The sequence below is a fragment of the Canis lupus genome, chromosome 4, assembly GCF_011100685.1.
Source record: "Canis lupus familiaris isolate Mischka breed German Shepherd chromosome 4, alternate assembly UU_Cfam_GSD_1.0, whole genome shotgun sequence".
NCBI lineage: Eukaryota > Metazoa > Chordata > Mammalia > Carnivora > Canidae > Canis > Canis lupus.
Window position 1 is genome coordinate 17,494,403 of NC_049225.1, and position 22,608 is coordinate 17,517,010.

The 22,608-nt window shown below is 34.4% G+C and overlaps 1 long non-coding RNA gene across 3 annotated transcripts in view; it reads right to left on the reverse strand.

Annotated features, from left to right (window-relative positions):
• Positions 1 to 22,251, reverse strand: part of LOC102152895 — a 39,709-nt gene extending 17,458 nt beyond the window's left edge. For all 3 annotated transcript variants that reach the window (XR_005357902.1, XR_005357903.1, XR_005357901.1), the window contains exons 1-3: positions 22,118 to 22,251; positions 7,491 to 7,548; positions 2,401 to 2,439 (exon numbers count right to left, since the gene is read on the reverse strand). This is a non-coding gene — a long non-coding RNA (uncharacterized LOC102152895). The remainder of the gene's footprint in view (positions 1 to 2,400; positions 2,440 to 7,490; positions 7,549 to 22,117) is intronic.
• Between the last annotated feature and the right edge of the window lie 357 nt (positions 22,252 to 22,608).

Genomic DNA, 22,608 nt, shown 5'->3' on the forward strand with positions numbered 1-22,608 from the left:
AAAATATTTATTTGAGATAGAGAGCATGTGCATGTGCATGTGAGCAGAGAGTGAGGGAGCAGAAAAGAAACAGACTCCCTGCGGAGGGCAAAGCCCAAAGCAGGGCTTGATGTCACCACCCTGAGATATCCTGACTTGAGCTGACATCAGGAGTCAGACAGTTGACAGACTCAGCCACTCAGGTGCCCCTAAATCAACCTCTTTAAATAAAATTAAACCTGAAGTGAAATATGTGCCTTTCACATATCCATACACTTTCTCTAAAATAGTACATTTTTAGTAGTTCAGGATCAATAGGCAAACTATACTAAAAATATCAAGGAAAATGCCAATGTTGTTTTCTCACAGAGACTTGTTTAGAATTTGGTAGCTAAACTTGCTAGAATTACATAATTGTAAATACATTAATTTGGCTGAGTTCTACAGCATAGATTTAAAAATAGCAAACTCACTTTTGCCATACATATCAACATGATAATATTTTTTGTTTGTTGTATGTTTTCTATGAACTTAATTTACTTTACTTGGTGGGGAATATCCAACTTCAACAATTATTTCATCCTCATGGTCAACCAATTCTTAAAAGTGTATATATCATTAAAATACACACTTGATTAATCATGCCATGTATATTCTATACTATTTTTGCAGTTTCTCACTTAATCTTTCTTTATCTGATCTACCTGTGCATAATTATCACCTGGGAATTTTGTGGAATGTGGGTTAATCTACACTATGTAAAAACAACCTCAATAACTCTAATCTAGGTGATGTCAAGACTGAAAATACTGGAATAGTACATTGTAAATTGGTGAATTGAAGAAAAAGTTGCATTCTGCCACAAGTCCGCCAGAATGATTATGTGAGAATCCCTTTCAGCTCGTACATTATCCCAAGAGCTAAACAAAAACAAAAACAAAAACAAAAACAAAAACAAACAAAAAACAAAAAAAAACAAAACAAGAACTTGCTCCCTCTCATTTGTTCTTCTTTCTCTTCTTACCTCACCTTCCCTTTCTTCTCCTCCTTGCCTGTTCTTTATCTTAAAGTATCTTAGGAAAGTGTGTGGTCTATATGATCTATAAGCTTTTAGGGCAAATGTTTAGGCTTTCACCACAAGACCTCTTTAATTACTTCTAAATCACACCGTTATTCATCAGTCGACTCAAAACCTAAGATTTCATCTTGCTTTGTAATCTATTACTTTTTGGTTGTGCCACTTGGAGGACAGTACTAAATCTCATAGTACACCATTTCCAGAATTCAGGAATGTCAGCCTAGTTGGTATATCTTGGCAGTTTCTACCTCTAACATGAATGGTGCAGAAGGAAAAGAGTTTGTGTTTTTACAAATCTGGATTCTTGATACTATGCAGTCAGGTATTTTTAAAAGGGGAAGATTGAGATGCCCTTTAATTTTATCAAGGTTTATTTTATTCACATGTAACCATAGTGTGAAAATAAACAACATAATAGGAAATAATAACATAATAGGAAAATACCTTAATTTTCCCAATTCCTTACACTTTTTTATTGTTTATTTTTATGATTTTGTTCAGACCTTTCTGTCCTAATCATTGTCAGTGCCTGCTATATTATGTCTAAGGCCTATTTTTCTTTCATTTTGCACATTGGAATTCTTCTAACAATCTATACAATCGTTTTACTTTATCATAGTAGTCTTACTTAGAGTCTGCTTTACTTTCCAATATTGCATCATAAACAATTTTTTTAAAATTTAAGTCTGTTCCACTTACTTCCAGCAATTCCCTAATTTGAGCAGTGGTCACTACATCTTATCTACTTCTCAAAATACCATTTGGCATTTGAAAATTTTATCAAAATCTATCACTTTGTTCCATATCTGTAAGTTAACTCTTTCTTCCTAATTCTAATTATTGTCATGCTGTGATAAAAAGCCCATCCCAATTTGAAAATAATGTTGAATCCTGAATTAAACAACACTTTTACCAGTAATAGATTGGAACCAAATATTTTTTTTTTTTTACTGAGTTCACATTAGTGTTAGCTAAGAATGGATGTGGGGCTGATGATAGGAAATATCCTGTAGAGATGTAGTTTGACATTAAGGACCCACAAAGTAGAGATTTTAGAGAAAGTATGTGAACAACCAGTGTTTATTATATACAAACTAGTACCTAGTTTTAGAATTTGTCAAATGTGACCGCAAAAAAGGAGGCAGAGAAAACAATGAGCTGAAGATACAAACACAGAAACACTGTGACTTACAGGGTGATTTGATTTACCTCAAAGCCAGTGTAGACACAACTCAAGATAAAGAAAAATAAACATTTTGTTAGAGGTTGCTCAAAACAATGACACTGAATTGACACTATTGCCTGCACCAATTCCTAATCTCTCTACTACTACCCTTGCTTACCTCTCCACTCCACTTCTCTTCAGGCACTCTTGGGTCCACCTTAAAGATAAGAATCAGAATTTTAAGAAATGTTAACACACTGCTATAAAACACCATATACCATAAAAGGCATTACTCATGGAAACACAATGGTATTAGATAGAACATCCACCATTCTTACAATGGGATTACAGACGTGATATTTCTTTTAAAAGAAAGAGAGAAAAAAACATGAAAAAACTCAACAGAAAAATATATAGTAGAACAATGTAAAGAGCAGATATTTTCAGAAATAAGAAGCAAAAATAGAAAATAAAAGAAATAAAAATCAATTGAAAATTAAACAGACAAAAACAATAATTGTAAAAATGTTGCTATAATGGATAAATCTGAATAAATCATAGTAAATAAAATTTTAAAATAACATAAAATTGAGAGAAAATGATGGATTCTTTTAAAAAAGATTTTATTTATCTGAGAGAGTGAGCAAGAGAGAAAGTACAAGCAGGGGGAGGGACAAAGGGAGACAGGGAGATCAGACTCCCCACTGTGCAGGGAGCTAGACAAGAGTCTCTGTTCTAGGACTCTGGGATCATGACCTGAGCCAAAGGCAGACACTCAATCCACTGAGACACTCAGAGAGCCTGAGACAAAATGATTGTTATATAATATAGAGAAAAGAAATGCCCCTAAAAATATGAAATTCCAAAAGAATACAGTTCAAATGGAAAAGAAAGCATGTTGAAGAATTAAATAAAAGATAAAAGATAAGTTTCCTGAAAAAGAAACTTGATCCTGAAAATTCAAAGGGCATGTCTTATTAAAAAAAAAATCTATCTATCTATCTATCTATCTATCTATCTATCTATCTATCATCTATCAACTATTGATATTTATGGAGAGAGAGAGAGAGAGAGAGCAAGCAAGTAAGCACATACAGGATTTATACCAGTGAGATAACTTTGATAACAAATTAACCCTAAATTTTAATGCCATAGTCTAACAAAGCTTTGTTTGTAATCCAGGCTACATGTTCATTGAAATATATGAGATTGATTGCCATTTTCTGGATAAAAATGGTCAAGTAAAAACAGTTTCATGTGGTTCAAACTGTAGATTGACAGTGGGCTCTGAATCACAATCCATTAGCTTTACCAATTAGAACATGGTGGCTCCTTGTCATAGTAGCATATGTCAATTAACTCTTTTTCATAATTTTGCCAAGTTTTGTTTATCACCTTCTCCCATATCCCATTGGTTAGAACTACTCATATGGTCTTCCTTTTCAGCAATCAAGTTGGGAAGTATAGTCATCTGTGTTCCCAGAAGATCAGGAGAACCAAATATTGGCAAGTATTTGTAATGTCAATACAGAGACAATAAAGTATAATAAAAGGTGAAACATTAAATAGTCTTCATAGTTCTATATAGAAATACAAACCAGGATGGTTGAGTGAGTGTAGAAAATTCTGGCACAATTAAAATAAAATTTAATATTTTTCTACACAGTTGACTTTCAAGTATGCAAACATGTTTAAGTATACTCTAACTTAGAACATAATTATGACATTCATAAAAAAAAAGCTGCAAAAAGCTAGACAAATAGAACCCAACAATCTAATAAAAATGACAATGAGCTGTTCAAAAAAGAGAAACCATGATTTAAAAGATAAATCTATTCATATATAAACAAAGCCTAAACGTCTGTAACCATCATGCATCAGGGGAAAATGTAATTTTTTACAAAAAATAATTTTGTAAAAGTAATATTTAACCCAAATGTCATTGATAGGAAGAACAAGAATTGGAAATAAAAATGAGAGTAGTGATCCCATCATATTTCATTTTGATATCAGTAGATATTACTTGAGACAGTGATAGAATTTTTTTCAAAAATGATTAAAACCTTTACATTTTCTAAACTGCAGAGGAATCTCAAAATTAGCATCTCCTTTGACAAAGAATTAAAGCTTTATTTTAACCATTTTTTCAATATTAATTTATTTATACTTGGTTAAATAAGGATTCAGTTCAATATTTTTATTTGAAAAATAACACAGAGCAGATTTTGATTTAATCAATCTTTAAATTCCTAACATTTGATGAATATTTATTTTATGCTCACTAGGTGCCACTCTGTTGTTGCCGGTAAAATTACCTTATTCCCTGTCCCTATAGAGTTTGCATTCTACAGGGAACACATTCAATGACATTACCCAAATAATCATACGATATAATTCTCAGTAAATATAAATGCTAGGAAGAGAAAGACAGTGGGGTAAGAGATAAGACATGGAGCTGGCTATTTTAGGATGCTCAGGTAATTCCTCTCTGTAGTCATATTTTAGCAAAAATCTAATAAAATACAGGAGCAATGCATAAAAAAACACCAGGGAAGAACATTCTTGGTGGAGAAAAGAGCAAGTGCCAAGGCCCTGAGAAGAAATGACCTAACGTCTCAGTATGAATGAATCTGAGTGGGCCAAAGGGGAATTGTTTGAAGATACTCTCAGCTCAGGGACACAGGCAGGACCACATATGCCACACTGAGTTGCGTTTTATTGTAAAGGTGACAGGAAGCCCTATTATGGTTTTGAGTGAGGGAATAAGAAGGTCTGATTTTTATTTTAATGGGCAATTCTCACTACTCTGGTGAAATCCCATGAAAGAAAGAGGTAAAGCAGGGAGACCAGAAGCCTACTGAAGTAGTCAAGGAGAAGCATTAAGAGAAACTTAGCATTATTGCTGGCATTGATGGTAAAGTGGTCGAAATCAGGAAACATGGTTTCTTTTACTGAAATATATACATTTTGGAGTTGGTAGGAAGTTAATGCTATTTAAAGCCACAGAACTAAATGAGATCTTCTGGAGGTGAAAGTGGAGGGAGCTCTTAATTTCATCCATTCATCCATCTTCCATCTGTTCATCCATTCATCTGTCCATCTATCTCTGTATATCTCTGTATGTCTTGAAAAAATATTCTGTGATGTTATGAGATTTTTAGTGACTTTTTTCTTTTGTTTTTTATTTACTTTTTTGGTCCTACTTGATGACAAATATATGCATATGCCATTTTTATAAAAATAGTAACCTCAGTTATTGACGAAGAGTGTGAGATACAAAGAAGCATGATGGTTATTAAAAATCTGATGAATCAGTGTCCCCTGGAATAATGAGGTTATTTCATGTGAACACTTTTAGTGACAAAAAACAAAACTTAAGTATCATCTAAAATGAGAATGCTGAATGCCCACACATGTCATTTTCTGGACATCTGTGTTTAGAGTTTGCCATTCGGCTTCTCAGAAAGAACTAGAAGAAATAGGTAATAGCAACAAACAACATATGGTGGGAATTAAAGGGATAAATAATCCAGAGAAAATGTGATCACTAACAGTTAAATTTTAATCTTTTAGGAGTAATGCCAAATAGTAGATTGAGTAAGAGCTTTTCAAAATTTCTTGGATAAACTTTTGTTTGTTTTTCAAGCAACACTTTGCTAATTAAAAATCCAAATACTCTGTGCTGCATATTTAAAAGGCAAATGTTGACATGCAACTTTGTCAGATTTTGACAGATTTAGGTTGAGAAATTTTGAATTTCACAATAAAGTGAAATAAATTCACAACACCACAAGTTAATTGGACCGGAGTTTTAGTCACAGTTTTGTAAATACCTAAATGAGGAAACAGATCAAATGACATTGTTAAAAAAACTTATGTAACACTACCAGCCTGAAATGTTCCACCCCGGCACATTCTTTGAAACTAAAATGACATAATGTAACATGCCAACATTTTGAAAAGAATGAAGTTGTCTTATAATAGTCATTATTACATTATTATACAAGAAGCCAGTTCTATTTCTCTCTCATGCTTTCATTCATTAAAAAATAAAATCCCCTCCCAACTTTACAGTACCCACCTATTATCATCTTTCTCTAATGCTGTTCTTTGTCTAGATGGTTGACTTCATGGCTAATAATCAAAGGTAGAAAGAGGCTGCAAATTTGTGGATCTTAACTCAAACACTGCTGTGGCAGCTTCTGCCTTTTATCAACAGCTCTCTATAGGGATTGATGATCTTCCAAACAACCGCACATCAGTTTCCTGATTGCTAGCTCTCCCATTTATACCAGTATTTTAATTTGCTTTATTTCACATATTTTTAAAAGAATTTCCTGTTAATATATGTAGCCACAATTCAATATGTTTTGTCCATCTATGAAATTCTATTTTGTACATATGCAACAATAAAACCATTTTTATTTCTCCATGAAAATCTGGACCTTGTTATTTTTTAAACCAATATATTTCTCTTTTTTAAATTACAAAATTTATAGCATTTATTTTTACTGTGACTATACTTTCTATATTAAGAAACTATAAAAAAGATGGACAGATTAAATCAAAAGCAAACATAAAGAATGCAATGATGAAGGACAGAAATCAATATAATAGAAGCAAACAAATAATTTTAATGTTATAGTAATAAAAATAACTTGGTATTGGTTATAGTATAGACACACAGCAGAATGGAATGGAACACAGAGCTTGGAAACAGGCACACAAACACAGTCAACTGAATTGTAATTAAGATCAAAGCCAATTAACTAAGGAACAGGTAACTATTTTAACAAATTGTGCTAGAACTGTTGAGTGTAAACACAAAAATATAAGAAAACTCACCTATATCTTGCAAATTATTCAGACGTTAACTCAGAATGGAATATAAACCTAAATGTAAAATGTAACTATACAATTTCTAGAAATAAACAGGAAAAATGTCTATGCTACCATGTTCACTAAAGACTTGAGATATTCATTAAAAATGAAAAATCAAGTACTTCTGATATGCGACACTATTAAGAAAATGAAAAGACAGACCGTGAACTCAGAGAAATTATATTTGCAAATTGCACTTATGATAACAAATATAGAATGAGGAACTTTCAAACTCAATACTCAGTAAGAAATCAGAAAAAAATACAAAGTTCAGCAAAATGTCTTAACAGATACCTCACCAAATAATGGCAAATAAGCATGCAAGAATATGCTCAACAGCAGTAGTCATTAGAAAATTGCAAATTAAAACAAGATGCTACTACATACCTATTCTGACAATACTAACTGATTGTGTAGGTGTTGAGTTTCCAGACTTTCATACAATCTGGTGAAAAAGAGAAATGGTAGTTACTTTTTGACATTTTTATAAAGTTAAATATATGTTACCCAATGACCCAGCAATCCCATGCCTACCTGTTTACCAAAGAAAAGTGAAGACTTATGTTCACACAAGAACCTGTATGTGCACATTTGTGGAAATTTTACTATAAATGTCCAAAGGTGGGAACAACACATACATCTTTTGCTATATTCAATAAATGGAATATTATGCAGCATTAAAAAGGGTATAAACTATTGAGTCATGTAGCAACATAGATAAATCCTAACTGTATTTTGCAAGTAAAAAGGAGACAGATTGCAAAAGCTATATCTTGTAGGATGCTGTTTATATGATACTCTGCAAAAAAAGATAACTTTTAGTGATGGGAAATACTGTTTTCTAGAATACTGGGTGTACAAATTGTAGTCATCCCTGAAAGATGAGCCTAAATGTATTGTAAATTCCTTTTCTCCTTTTTAGTATTTCTCTCCATCAGATGCTTGGCCTAGGGACAAGTTTGTGTTCATAGGATCATATTTTACACATAATAATTGTACAAGTGGAAAAGGAGAATGGGCATATCTAAGGATATGGCAAAACTGCCCTAGTATATAAAGTAAGAAATGTTTATAGCACTGAAAATTATAATGCCTTGACATATTGTCTTAATTTCATTAGTTTTATCAATGAACATACAAATACATTGAATGTTCTCAACAAATCTACTCATTTTTATCAGTGAAATGAAGTGAAATATCTTTTTCATGACAGATTATTTTTAAATAATTCTACTAAGTCTTTGCAAATGGCTTTCTTTCTTAATACTTAATTAAATTACTTAATCCTAATTAAGATATTCTGGAGATAAGGAAACTAGAAATGAAGTTGATTCACTCACTTTAAGTGACACCAAAACAAAGATAAAGGTTTATTTCAATGGTAGTATATTGTTTCTTACAAAAATGGAAGATCAAGTATCATATTTGTGCCTTTCTTCATTCATGGCAACTGTGTAGGTAGGCACTTGACTATTAAAGGTAAAGTTCACAGATCGTGTTGCTCTTCTGAGAAAATCTTTTAGTGGCTTAGCATTACTTTTGGAATCAAGTCTAAATTCATTTTCATAGGTACTCCATTAGTCATCAAGCCAAGTCATTCTGAATATCATCATATCTACAAGAAAACAATAGGTTTTTACTGTTTTCATTTTCTTTTCTTCCTTCATCTAGTCTCCTTATCAATATTTCATATGAAACTAGTAGTGAAAGCACAACTTAGTCCCACTGAAAAGAATCTGTGTCTCCAGATGAGGTATATTAGCTATTTAAACTCAAGGGGGTATCAAAAAGATAGCTAAATATCCCAGTTAAGTGTCCTACTTAAAGTTGTTACTGCTGATCTACAAACGATCACTTCAATAAACAGTGAGAGAGAAAATATCATTTAATTAGAAGAACTAAATTGACCAGAGTATTGCCAACAGAAACAGATTTTTATTTCTGAAACTGGGCTAATTATGATAGTCATTATACGCAAGTGCATTTTTAAATTCCAACTTGGTATACATTCCATTCTGACATAAATCATGAGAAACTGCATAAGGGAAGTACTCTATCTGCCCCATACAAAGCTGAATAATTTTTGCTATATTGGACTTTTGAATAAATAGAGGATTTAATAAGAATGATGATTTTTAAAATGTGCGTTGTAACATTCCCCTAACATTACAAACTAAACTTAAATCCATTTCACCCTTAAATCTTTACAAAATAATAATGGGTAATGGAACAAAGACTGTTATCTCTATTCCAAAGAGCAACAGCTAATATTTATTGACAGCAGTGTATGAGATACTGTACCTGGTACTCTAAACACATATCTCATTTAATTCTCAAAGCCATCCTACAAGAAAATGACTACTGTTTTACTATTCAAAAGACACAGCTAATTAGACTTAAAGGTAAATGGCAGACCAGGTACTAAGATTCAGGACCACTGAAATGTTCTTAATCCCTACGTGTGACGGCCTTCTGAATGAAGACACTGAAAACCTGAAAGCTAGAATTAGGTAGCTAAGCCGGATATAGAATCCAAATTTCTAATTGCTTATTAGACAAATTTTACTTCTATTTCACAAACCATATCTTTATGTAATGCCTTCTCCAGCATGCACACAACCTACTACTATCCGCCTTTTCATTTCAGAATTATGCAATAGATCTGTTCATAGGTACACATGCCAGCATAAAACTGCTTTTCATCTTCATTCAGTCATTAGTACCTTTAAAAGAGTTACATTGCTGAATATTGATAGTTACATCAAACAACTCACTTCACAATACCTACTGATCACTAAGAAGTTACTAAGTGCTTTTACTCACACACCTTTTCACTTATCTTTATTAGCAAACAAGAGAACAAATATTTGCCATTCATCCAATTGAGAACAAAGCCCTTTCCTTCTTTCCTTCTTTCTTTCTTTCTCTTTCTTTTTCTTTCTTTCTTTCTTTCTTTCTTTCTTTCTTTCTTTCTTTCTTTCTTTCTTTCTTTCTTTCTTTCTTTCTTTCTTTCTTTCTTTCTTCTTTCTTTCTTTCTTTCTTTCTTTCTTTCTTTCTTTCTTTCTTTCTTTCTTTCTTTCCTTCTTTCTTTCTTTCTTTTTCTTTCTTTCCTTCTTTCCTTTTTTCTTTCTTTCTTTTTTTGGGGGGGCATGTGGAGGGTTCACAGAAAGAATACTTGGCTCTGAAAATAGTTTTAAACATAATTGTTGATGCTATATCCGTAAGAGAAAATAGTATCGACAGCAGCTGTGAGTCTTACCTGGACAATGTCCACAGCATTAATGTAAGAAGGTTAGGTTGTCTGGATCATATGCTAATTGTCCTACCATTTTGCATGTCTTTCTGAAATCTTCCAAATGTTAGCGTGTTTTGAATTTAAGATTTAGAGTTTCCATGTACATTAGATAACATTGGGTCCTACTGCCCTACCTTAATAAAGCAGTAAGATTCAAGTGTCATTTTCAATTTGTACTTAATTTTTCTTATAGTATGCACTGAGGCTTTTTTTGTTGGTTAAGAAAAGGTAGAATTTAATTATTTTTAAAAGATAACCATCAGATTATTCTTTGTGATAGATAATGCATTCAGAATCTTAAGAAGCATGGCAATGATTTAATTGCATAGAATTTACATGTGTTTTGTCATAGACTGGGTTGAGATATAGGTTTAAGATCTCACTGGAGAAATCAGTTGTTACAAGAGTGAAGATGGAGTCTGGAGCCAGAGTAGTGTGCAGTCAAAAGAGCCAAAGGTGAGTGAGATAATTCTTTGTGTTACCTCTGTATCCTTGGACAAGCTTTCATTTCTTTCTTATCTGTAAATCTGGAATAATACTTATTGTTATAATGATTTGGTGAGACCGTGCTAATAAACTCTTACTGTAGAAGCTGACCACAGAAAGTACTTAACACATAATAACTGCCTTTAATAATCAACATTTCCAAAGGTCAAATAGCCAAATGAATTTCCCCAGATATTACATGACCAAATCAATTATATAATATAAATTTATACATAGCTCATTTATAAGTGTAAAATATTTATCAAAATCGGGTTAGTCACTTTAAGTTTATGAAGAAATGATGTTAAATTTTGTAATATTGCAGACATATGGAATAGTTAATATCATAATCACCGTAGGTAAATAATATATTCAATATCTCAAAGCCTTCATAAATCTTAAAATATTCTCATATTTTCTATATTTACATTTTTAACTAAAAGTTGAAAATAAAGATGAAGTCCCTAGTATACCCTTCCCTAGGCCATGACTATGAAACTTAATTTCCCCAGAACTTTACTACAACTTAGACAGTCTTCCTCCTGACACTAGGCTCTAATCTCCCTTTTCTTAGAACATTTACTTTAGAAAATTTACAATTCTTTTCTCTGCTTCTTTGAGATGTCCACACAATTTTTTTTAAAGCTTCTAGCCAGTTTCACAACCTAGTAATGTCATCCTGAGAGGAGATAGCACTCCATCTCCTGGTTTCTGAGAGAGAGTAGAAAGCCTTGGTTTGATGAATGCTTTGCTCCAAGTTGTAAAATTACCACCTATCTTAAAGCCAATTAGCAAATTCAGATGGATTTCTATCCTACAGTACTTTCCTACCAGCTTATGCCAAGCTTTAAAGCCTACTGATGAGGGAGCAGAAGGCAAGCTGAGGACAAAGCACAAGTTGACACCTTGCAACCCCACCCCCACCCCACCCACCGGGCCCCACACACAATCCTGGGTGGGATATGTGTGACATTCCTCCAGAAAGCTGCCAATTGTCTTAATGTTAATGCTTTACTATAGGGAAAATAACCCTAACTTGATGATGGCCAGGCCTCAGGTATCTTGTAGGTCCTCTTTAGCATATGAAAGTTCTTTTGAAACCTCTTTTTTTTCCTACCTCCAATTCCTATGTATATAATCAACCACTCTCACAACCCCGATGCACCAGTTTTCTCTGCCCAAGAGTTCTGTCCCCTTGCTTTAATAAAGCCACCATTTTGCACCAAAGGCATATCAAGAATTGGGTCTAGGTCTTTAGCTCCAGACCTCACTTTACCCAACCTCACCTCTAAAACTACATCACTACCACCACCCTGCTTTAAGTTCAGACTTAGTCCTGGCCTTTCATTCCTATTAAAATAGTCTTTCACAGAGTCTTCTTCATCTGTTTAAGATGGTCAGCACATTTTTTGCTGTGATGTGCATTATCTTCCATCCCCAATTCCACTGAGAAAATTTGCAGCATTTGCACAAAATTCAGAAACAACAAAGCATACCATAAATAGTTAAAAACAAATAAAACAAGCCAAGGCTTCAAACAATACACTAAATGAATTGATAGTTTTCTCATAGACACAGGTATAACCCTCTGTCTTTTAAAGCAGGTTTGCAAATTCAGTTATTATTTCTAACATATTGCTCAGATTGCAAGACATACTCACAATTTCTTCTTTGCCAAATATCTGTTATAACTAAGGACATATTCAGAAGTTTGGCACATGTATATTTTAATCTCCATGCTTTCCTCCTCTAATGTTATTAGTCTTAAGGTGGAACAAGGAAGGACATTAAAACTCCAAATAACAGACTCTGAGGTTTGACTTTGAAAATATCCAATGCAAACAAAACTAGATTATGTTTTGACAAGTTCTCCTGCTGAACCTTACTTACCACCTAGTGTGCCTTCCCCTATAAATGGGCTTTTTCAAAAAGACTACATGATGGATTATCCATTCATTCAGCCTCTTTAAATGACTCACTAGGACCCCTTCATTTACAATGAGAGCAGCTGAGGGAGCTAATTACCAAACTAAGCAAGACACAGCAGGAAGCAGTAATCATTAGTCACACATTTACCACACCTGGTAGAGGAACACTTTTAGGGAAGAGAGCTTTGCTGTCTATCATTATTCAACCCAGAGTTAAGTGAAATTCTTGATATGAACTATTGGTGGACAAATGTCCTCTCTAAAAAAAAGCTAATTTCCATAAAAATTTTATAGAAGAGAAATAAAGAAACTGAAAGAAGGTGATAAAAGTATTGATAAATTAAGGAGGAAAAACCAGTCCTTCTCTTTCTTTTTCAGTCTCTGTCTTGGCTTTTGAAAAAAAAAATGAAAGAATATTAGCATGAATGGATTTTTAATGAACAAAAAGTTGCATATTTTGCTTGTGATTGTGGCATAACAACAATATTTACATTCATTATTGGTCATTTAGTAGATACCACTATTTTTTTTTTCTCAATCCTGCAAAGTCCTTTCAAGGCTAATTCTGTGGGACTCAGGAAATTTAACAAAAATCCCCTACCCCTGGACAAGCAGAGCAGGACTAACTCCATTTTGTGCTGCACCTGCCACCTCCTGTGTGACCCCCACATAACCTGCTTATTGCTTAAGGCGCTGCCCCACCCTAGTCAAGCTGCTGGGCACACCCTAATCGGAAACCGGCTCATAACAATGTAACCCTGCTTTGTGCCCCCCAAAACTGCGCACGGATTCTGACCAAAGTAATGGGCCAGCTCAAATGGATACTATAGGGTAAGGTGTAATTCACTCGGCCACCTGCGTGTGGACCGACATGACTGTGCAACTTTCTGTGTATCCCATGGGCCACTGGCCCCTATAAAGCTGCTATGCCTCTTAGTCTCGGGGTCCAAGTCCCTGCTCCACTGCATCGGGTACACTTGGACCCAGGCTCTAGCTTGTAAATAAACTCTCGTGTGTTTGCATTGGTATCGGCTCCTTGGTGGTATCTCGGATTTGCAATCTTGGGCATAAAAATTCCAAAATAGAAAAAGACTGATTTTTCTTCATACTTTTAACTGTAAAATTTAAATTTTAAATATAACTCACGAGTGAATGATGAAAAAAGAAAGACTCATCATTTTTACAAGTAGAGATTTCCATCAGACAGTTAAAGAAATAACAAGAAAACAAAACAAGAGCTATGGATATGATGGGGAGCAGAGTGCTTGCAGAGGACAAAGCACAAACTGATATCCCACAAAGGACCCCTCACCCAGGGTGGGATATAAGTGACATTCCTCAGGAGGCTTCCAATTGTCTTAATGTTTAATGCCTTCCTAGAGGGAAAAACCATCTTTAACTTGATAATGGCAAGGCCTCCAGTATCTTGTAGGTCCTCCTTAGCACATGAAAATCCTTTTGAAATCTCCCTTTTACTTACCTCCCCCAACTACAGGCTATATAATCAGCCACCCCTTCAGAGTCCCGGGGCAGCAGCTCTTCCTGCCCATGGGTCCTGTCCCCATGCTTTAATAAAACCACCATTTTGCCCAAAGATGTTTCAAGAATTTTTACTTGGTTATCGGCTCTGGACCTCACCTATATTCCAAAACGTCATCAGATATACATGTACATCCAGTCTATAATATCACGCCTAATGTCATTTTACTCACTCTGATGGGGTAACAGAGGACTAGCTGAGGACAGAACACATTGACAAGTCCTTGAAACAGGGAGAGTGACATTCCACCACAGACATAACTGCCTCGATGTTCATACTTTGCTAAGGGCAAAAAGCAATCTTAGCCTGACCCCCAGGAACCTCTAAGTCTACCCTGACATATAAAAATTACTTTATAAATTTCTCTTTATCTCTAAACCCCCAAGATACATGTTCACAATCATCCTCCAAGCACATGGCCCACCGATATACATCAGAAGGGGTCTCATGACTCAGGTTTTATTAGATGGTAATAAGTGATCTTTTCCCAACAATAGCTAGCCCCCTCAAGGTCCTGGAAACCTTGCTTCCAAAATTCCTTAGAGAATACACTATCTTCAAACCCCTCCTAACTCCCAGGTGTGTAATCAGCCATGCCTCACAGACCCAGGGCAACAGCTCTTCCTGCCCACGGGTCCAGTCCCTGTGCTTTAATAAAACCACCATTTTGCACCAAAGATGTCTCAATAATTCTTTCTTGATCGTCGGCTCCAGACCTCACCTATGTTCCAAAACTTCACAAACTCTATCAAGGAAAACAGCAAAATTAGTGTAGCAAAACTTTTCTTTCTGAATCCATGCTGACTGTGGTAATCATCTTTATTTTAGTAAGGGCTCACATTTCATGAGTTTAAAGGTTCAATTTAGGATAATAGCTTTTTAATTCATAAACATTTTAATGATATACTCAATTCTGAAAAACAATGAATAAAACTTTGAGAGATCTATTTGATTAATGCATTGTGCTTTGAAATTCCCCAAATGTGCATGTATTTATAAGAAGCACTATTTTCAGCGTGGGTCCGGTCCACTAAATATCCCTCTGATGTAGGGAAGCTGAAGGGACTCCATTAGAAAGGCTCGGTCTCTGCCATTTTTCTGTTAGGCCTTATTTACTTGTGTTGTATATTCTGTCTCTGAATAAACCAAAGAAGCTATGTTCTCACTTCAAGGGGAAAGCAAAAGTTAGTCATTCTCTGAGTTTTATCTTAGGTCCCGAACACCTAATAACATTTAAGAAGAGACAGATCCCAAACCCATATCAGGACATTAGCTTAGAACAAACCTCAGCTGACAATACCATCAATACCCCGACCTTCAGTGATGTATGGAATAACACCTATTGTTCACCTGACACTTGCTTTTGATTGGAACCTACCCTGGATTCCTGAGGGAACATGTACCCTAAACCCCTTTCCAAGTGACAAGACTCATTCTCTTTTCCTTTCTAAGTCTTCCAGACATTGTCTGCTATTGATGTGGGAAACACGGAAGAAGAAAAATCACTAAATTTCCTTACTACTTACAGCCTACTGACAAGTCATTGAAACAGGCAGAGTGACATTCCTTTAGGGATTTAAAGGCCTGGATATTGACACTCTGTTTAGGGCAAAAGGCAATCTTAGCCCATCCCTCCCTCACTCCCATACCCTGAGGATCCTGTGAGTCTATCTTAAAATATAAAAATTCCTATGGAAACTTCCTTTATCTCTACCCCCAAGATACATGTTGGCACTTATCCCCCAAGCATATGACCCACTGATATACATCTGAAGGGGCTCACGACTAAGGTTTTATTTATTTATTTATTTATTTATTATTTATTTATTTATTTATTTATTTATTTTATTTTTTTGTTTGTTTTTTTGTTTTTGTTTTTTTCCAACTAAGGTTTTATTAGACAGTAGTAAATGACCTTTTCCTAACAATAACTAGCCCCCTCAAGATCCTGGAAATTTTGCTTCCAAATTCCTTAGAGACTTACCCTTTCCCTAACCTCCTAATTGAAGGTATATAATGGGCCACTCCTCATGACCCCGGTGCAGCTCTTTCTGCCTTCAGGTCCAGGACCCTGCGCTTCAATAAACTCACCTTTTTGCACCAAAGATGTCTCAAGAATTCTTTCTTGGTCATAGGCTTGGGACCTCACCAACGTTCCAAAATTACATCATTTGGCAACCTATTAGAGAATGTCTCTCACTCTAAAGAGCTTTCATTCTGTTCTAAACTTCACTTGAAATAAACTATCACTTTACTTTTTTGTGTCCCCAAGATTCATTCTTGGACTCCCTGAGACAAGAACCCTGCAATACTGCAACACTATTTCCTAACTGTCACTTAGACTATTCAATAGCTGTTTTCACTTTCTCAGTTTCAAGCTTGATTTCTATCTTGTGTGAAACCAAGGACCCTCTTGGCTGGACTTGTGGGACCCCCTCTGGGTCCTCAGATCTACGTGCCTGCATCACCTTTCCTAAAACTGCATCTGGATCCTCCCGCAATGATCACACATGCAAAGTGTGATCCCAGCCTCCTGACATGGGCATCTGAGAAATGGTGGGCACACAAACCAAGTCGTGATTATCAGAAATACTCTGCCAGGAATATGGAATACTGAAAAGCAACCAGTAAATCTATGTGCACAACTAAAACTTCAATATTACAATCTCTGGAACATTGGAATGTCTAATTTCTATGATGTAGTTTGAAAAAAGAAAAAGCATATCTTCAAAGAAAAAAAATGATGCAGATGTAAAATATAAAGCAAGAAGGATGCCACAACTTTAGGTGCCTCGGAATCCTTCTAGCTCCCCACTCCAGTTCCTGATGTCTATCTACAGGTGTGTTTTAAAGGTGTCGTTCTTGTTTCTTGTTACCACAATTTCCAATTTTACAATACAACTGGCAGTTGCTCAAGCTGTATTCCTTTATGTATAAGATGACCAGTAAACTGTTTGCAGAGTCCTAGTTAATGTCTATTGCTCCATTTACCTAACCAGTGCAACATTTCACATGACAGTATAAAAAGGTGTTGTTATTAGCACTTTGCCAAGTGTATTGTAAACGATATTTTACTTTATCATAATAATTCATGACATAAATAAGATTGCATTACATATTTTTACTGATAAGAAAGGTAAGTTTTTAATAGTAAATGTTGCCAGGAACCAAAGCCAGAAAGTAATAGAAACTGAACTTTAAATCTAGATTTGTCCAATTACAAAACTTCTAATATTTCATCAAAGATTATGTAAGCTCTGAAAGGCAGATCTGTTGAGAACAAATTATTTGTTACAAAGGACAAAAATGTATATGTCAAAATGTTCTCAATTGGATCAAAAGAAAGAAATTTAGCTATTTAACAGTTCAAGTAATAAATGTGTTGAGGAAAAAAGATTTTATCAAAATTGTTTAATCAGATATTATTTTTAATTATTATTATTTTAATTATTATTATTAAGATTATTTAAATAAACCAAGATAGTTTGGTGGACTTTCTATTTAAATTTCTAATCCAGGGATCCCTGGGTGGCACGGCGGTTTAGCGCCTGCCTTTGGCCCAGGGCACGATCCTGGAGACCCGGGATCGAATCCCACGTTGGGTTCCCGGTGCATGGAGCTTGCTTCTCCCTCTGCCTGTGTCTCTGCCTCTCTCTCTCTCTCTCTCTGTGACTATCATAAATAAATAAAAATAAAAAAATAAAAATAAAATAAAATTAAAATAAATAAATTTCTAATCCATGTAAACACAATTCCAAGGTAATTTAACACTTTTCTTTCAATAGAGAGTAGTCAGTGAGGTATGCCCAATCAGGGATAGCTATTTGATACTGTTGCCCTTGCTGGCCATTTGGTTTAACAACCAATTGTGCCATTGCCATTGTTGGAAACTGTACGACATAGGGAGCTGCTAGCTGCTACCTGGCAGTATCAGTGGGAAATGTGGAAAATTATCTCATAAAAAATATGAAATAACCAAGTTCAACTATTATTTTATTTACATTGTTGTTGTGTAATTATTTTTTATAGCTTTATTCATTGCATTTTTCCCTGCAATGAACTAAAAAATGCAACTTTATGCTTAATGAAAAAGCACTGACTTTCCCTGTTTCATTATTTAGATTTTTCATTTATAATAAATAATAATTTGTTTCAAATTAACTTTGCATCTTTGCCTTTTTTTTAAGATTTTATTTATTTATTCATGAGAGACAGAGAGAGAGAGAGAGAGAGAGAGAGAGCCAGAGACATAGGCAGAGGGAGAAGCAGGCTCCACGCAGGGAGCCTGACAAGGGACTCAATTCCGGGTGTCCAGGATCAGGCCCTGGGCCAAAGGCAGGCGCTAAACCGCTGAGCCACCCAGGCTGCTCATCATCTTTTCTTTTCTTAAGAAAGATTTATTCATTTATTTGAGAGAAGAAGAAGAAAAAAACTTTAAGCCACTAAGTTTGTGGTAATTTTTTACAGCTGCATTAGGAAATTAATACTCATGGCTTCTGCTAGAGAGAAAAACAAGAAAGATCAGGATGGAATATTCATAATTTCTTTTATAATCGAATTGTGGAGGGGATATACCATCACTTTCACTGTATTCTATTGTTCTTGCAAACTAACATTGATATAATGTAGTAGGGGGTTAAAAGCATATATACCAAATGTCAGGGGTTTGGAAGGAGGGCATTTGAAATGTATCTAGTACATGGGATATCCTTAAAGTTACAAAATCACTTAAAATAATTGTTCCTGTGGCAATTGGAAATATATGCTTCCAAAATGTATTTAAGTAATCATAATCTTACTATTTTGTAAAAGAAGCTTCTATCCATGCCTAATGTCTAGTTCTTTCAGTGTTGAATTAATTTGATTATAAATTTTCAAAATTATTTCTAAAACTGAAAAATGTACTTGTTACACATGGTACACACTGATGTAATTCATGCAAAAATTTCTTTAACCTTGAAATTGCAACAAAAATATTTTTCCAAACAAAGCTCTGTGTAGTACTAATCAAGAATTTTGAGTTCATTATTGTATTAGACATAGGAAATGATTGTGGACTTTTCATTTGCTTATTTAATAAGACTGAAAATAAAACTCATTCAAATCAAACTATCAATGGTATTATAGAAGTTAATCAATGCTTACACTTTGATGGAGATGACAAAATTAAAGCATTTGAAATTAAAAATAAAGTACAGGTATGTTACTTATTACTTAATACTTTGTTATAAATTACAACAAAAGGGATTAAAAATGTTGACAAGAGAGGTATCAACAAACTATTTTTTCCAAGGGAAAATATGAGTATATACATAAAGATAAGATTAGAGAAAATGTCAAAAATTGTGAAGACTACATTTGCATAATGAGGCTAGACAACAATTATGGATAAACTTGAAAGCCTAGCAAGTATATTTAAGTTGATATAATGTAAATAGGGAGCAATTGTTGAAGTTGACCAATAATGTAAGCTAATAAAATTACCATAGCTTACAGTAGGACTAAGCATTTTTTAAACACCTATATTTAGATCAAACTTACTAGAAGATGATTTGGAAAACTGTGTCAGAAGAAACAAGTTGATTATTCTATACATGCATTTATTTTTTATTTGATGCAAATGGATGATTGCTGTGCTAGAAATGTTTCAAACAGCAGTAAAACACATTGCCTCTGTTCCCAGAAGATTTAAAATATAATGAAAAGGACAAAAAATAATTTGAAATTCTGTAAATGGAGTGCTGTATTAGATCTATTTTCACAGATTGTTATTGAAGAATATAAGCAGGCTATAATCTAGATTGGAGGGTGAGAGATCACAGGGAAAATCTTAAAGTTTGAGATATATGGCTGAGTCCTAAGGAGTGAATAGAAATTTACCTAGAAAAGAGTTGTGTGTGTATGTGTGTGGGGTGGGGTAGGAGGCAGATTAATAGCATATTATTCGCCTAAAACTACACAAAATTACTGTCTTTCAGTTTTGAAGGTCAAAAGGTCAGAAGTATGGTATGGGCCTTATTGGGTTAAATAAAGGAGGCTGCAGCGCTGTATTTCTTTGTCTCTGGGGAAAATGAATTTCCTTCTTATCCGGGACTTTAGCAGAATTCCGTCTCTTATAGATGAAGGACCAAAATCCCCCTCTTCTTACTGACTGTTAATAAGGGTTGTTCCCAGCTTCTAGAGCCTATTTGTTTCATAGATATTTTCTTCCATCTTCAAAGTCAGTTATTCATTTCTTATTGATACAATAATCCATTACCATAAACTCATGGCTTAAAACAGTACGGATTTAGTTTTTAAAATGAAAGTTTTGGCAGAGCTGTATTTTTTTTTCCCTAGGGGCTTCATGGGAGAATCTACTTCCTTGCCTTTGTCAGCTTCTAGAGGCTTCTTGTATTCCTTGGCTTATATCTCCTTCCTTCATCTTTAAAACACATCACTCCAATGTCTGGTCACAACTTTTTGTCACTTCAATCCTTCTGCCTCCCTCTTACAAGAACCCTTGAGATTAGTTTGGGCCCACCTGGATAAGCCAGGACATTCTCTCCATCTCCAGATGATTAATGTAATCACAACTGCAAAATCCTTTTTACCATTTAAGTAACATATTTGTAGGTTCTGGGGATCAGGAAGTCATATTCAGAGGATCAGTATTTAGCCTATCACTGCCAACAACAGTGGGTCAAATGCATTTTATTATGATTTTTCTCTTCTATACTTGTGTATTTTGAGGCTCTGTGATTAGATGGACTCATCTGGACAATTCAAGATAATCTCCCTATTCCTACCTTCACTATATCTGCTAGGTCCCTTTTGTTATTCCAGGAATCAAGGCATGGATAATATTTGGCAAATATTATTATGTCTTCCATAAACAACTGTTAGGCTTTCCACAGGAAAAAAAAAAAAAAACATGGTGACTGGAATAAACAAAACATGCACTACTAAATAATACACATGATCCCAGAAGGTTGAAATATACAGCATGAGGCAAAGAGAAAACATAAGAAATGGTATAAAGGGTTTGTCAGGTAAAGAATTTGCTTTTTTTTCCTTAGAAAATGAGGAGCCTATGATTTACAATGAAGAAGAATGACTGTTAAATCTGCAATTGTAAATATTTTGGCAGCACAATTGTGGACACACAGGACATTGCCACAGAATGTAAAGTTCATTATAGCAAGAATTTTCATCTATTTTTTTTAACTAGTGTATTCCAACACCTAGACCTAATGACTGGCATATAATTTTTATTTAATAAATATTTTTTCAATGAAAGCTTGATGACTGCATGATGACTTGGCAGTGAGACACCACATTTTGCCAGGGATATAAGCATGAAATGACAAATGCCATAATTAAACCAGTAAAGTGAAATAGAATACAAAAAAGATCAAGGAGCTGAATTAACCTGACTGAGGCATTGATTTTGAATGGGGAATAAGAGAGAAGAATGATTCAGATTGGCTACTTACTTTTTTGTTTAGGCATTTGGAAGCATTATGGTACATTCAGAGAAATAAGAGCTATAGGAAGAAAAGCAGGTTAATAGGGGAGCACAACTCTGGATTGAATGTGAGTACATCCAAGAGGAGAAATTAAGCAAATGAATACTGAGGTGTAGGGCTCAGGGAAATGACAATGTTAATGCAGGAATATTTATATTCAATAACTATTCTTACTGGCTTTTCTTGGAAAAAGGAAGCTGTATAAAGGATGATCTTATTATTTATTTATTTATTTATTTATTTACTTACTTACTTACTTTTTAGAGATTTTATTTCTTTATTTGAGTTAGAGAAGGAGAGGTAGCATGAGCAGTGGGGAGAGGCAGAGGGAGAGCAAGAAGCAGACTACCTGCTGAGTGGGGCACCCCATGCTGGGGCAATCCCAGAATTCTAGGATTATGACTTCAGCAGAAGGCAGACACTTAACCAACTGAGACACCTAGGTGCCCCAAGATGATCTCATTTAGATGGTAGCAATTTTCTAATTAGATACAAATTTAATATGGAATGTAGTTAATGTGTTTATTTAATGACTTGTCTGTTTACATTTGAAGTACGAATTTTTCCTCATACTTATGAAACCAGGGTAAAACCAAATAGTGTTAGGTAATATAACAAGCGTGAAAGATAAGTATAAAGGGTTTAAATAGATCCATGGTTACTCTTTAGGACAACAGATTTATGAAGTGTATAATGTTAGATGTTTCCAGAAAGATTCAACCAGAAAATAGAAACTATTTTATGGAAG